Below are 2,041 nucleotides of genomic sequence, written 5' to 3'. Positions count from 1 at the left end.
ACTATTGAGCAGAGCTGTGTATCCCGTCGCGTGGCACATTAAATTAAAAAGGTTTGTGTACTTTTATATCTACATAGCAAAGTCGCATCGTCTGTTTTACCTTAGCTAACATTACCTAACATCAAGAAGTCTATATTTCCCTGCTATTTTATCGAGGCTAGCTGGTTAGTTTAGCTCAATGCTAACATGGCCTGTTCTGCTAGCATTGAGCAGAGCTAACATTTCCACGGGCTTAGCGTTAGTTTTAAAGACTAATTCAGATTATTTATAAATCCTGAAAGCGCTTTTGGTTCTCCATTGGTATGCAGTAGAAATGTCTTTATGGGTTAGGGTTAGGGTTAGGTACTTTCACCGCTCATTTAGTTAATTTGTTTTGATGATACAGAGAGATGGCTGTTAGCTGTTGTAGCTAGCAAACATTACATACTGCTGATGCCCTGTTAGGTCATGTGTGGTGTAGTTCAGTGGTTCTCAACCTTTTCAGGCCGTGACCCCCCCCCCCCCCCCAAAAATAAATAAATAATCATATTTGAACTGGGGTCCCCAGGGTAAATATTGTGAAAATAGCAGATCTACAAGCTCACAATGGCTCGGGCATTGTGAGCTTGTAGATGTGCTATTTTCAAATGTTGTGCCTCTTTCTTATATTTGGCCAATGTTTGACCAGTTTAAATAGTTCGTTTACTTTTGATGCAGTAATGTTGTTTTTAGGTATTAAAAAGGTCCTAAAAATCCTTAAATTGTCACTTCACTGTCATCTGGGGACCCCCTCCCAGGTTGAGAACCACTGGTGTAGTTGATTAACTAATCTTGCTCTATTGTGGGTTGACCTGTTTCTAGCGTCACAAAAGTGTATCACTCTATATAAAAATAAAGGCTTTGATATAACTCTAAGTCTGCAGATAAAATACAATGCTAATAACCATAGTAAGTGGGGCTCATGTGTGCTAAATACAACGGGTAATTTTTTAAAAAATAGGAGAAGCAGACATTTGTCAGTTTTAGTAGCCTCATCAACTGAATAAATTAGCCACAGCAGTGAGGTTGAAGTCATGCAAATGTACATTTTATGTTGTTTTAATTAAGCTCTTTATGTGTTTTTGTCTCAGATCAATGGACACCTTCGTGTGTGACACTTTGACTCAGTGGCAGTTGACAGACCTTATCGATAGATTTAAAGGTAAGAACATGTTTTTTTTTACGTTCACAGCAAGCAGATGGTCTGCATAGCTAGGTAAAGAAATTATTTGAAATGGCATTGACTGCATTGTATTTTGTTACTGAAAATGCATTTTTATTCCAATAGCTTTCATGTAATTAGCCTCTTATTTTTTGCTGTTCTCCGTGGTTTAAATAAAGATGTCCTTGTATTTTGTTTTTTTGTCTTTCAGACGAGGGAATTGACGAGGAGAGCTTTGTTCTTTTAGATGAGGGGACCATCAACCAGTTGATTCCAAAAGCTGGCCCCAGGCTCAAGTTCCTCAAAAAATTTAGAGGACTTGTAAATGTGAGAGGCTACACCCCCCCACACACACATTCATTCTGAGGATTTGTTCAAATTAGTGAGCAGATGGCATATATTTGCTTTAAATGCAAGAGGCAAATTCCAGGCGATGCCAAGGCTCTGTTTCAACATTTACGTGCAGTACATCATGTAAACCATTCATCAACATATTTCCAATGTAGTGAAACTGGTTGTGGTAGAACATTTTCTTTTATAAGGTCTTATAGAAGACACCTAGGAAAGGAGCATGAAAACCAAAGTGATACTCTCGATGATCCCCTTGAAGGTCCAACCCAGCCTGTTAACATACAGCTTGCTGAAAATGAGCCGGTACAGGGAGATGAGGAAGTTGAGGATGAATGGGATGGACTAGGGCAAGATGACATGACCAACCGGGTAGCCCTTTTTTTTAGCTCATATGAGGTCTAAACCTTCTTTGACGTTCTCTAACTTAAACTTTATGGTTCAACACACCTGAGATGGATGTGATAAATTGTACAGTGAGTATTTTTTGTTTAATCTGTCTACATATCGTTG

The sequence above is a fragment of the Gymnoscopelus braueri genome (assembly GCF_963280865.1).
Source record: "Gymnoscopelus braueri genome assembly, chromosome: 18".
In the NCBI taxonomy this organism is placed as follows: domain Eukaryota; kingdom Metazoa; phylum Chordata; class Actinopteri; order Myctophiformes; family Myctophidae; genus Gymnoscopelus; species Gymnoscopelus braueri.
This window is presented reverse-complemented; position numbering follows the sequence as displayed.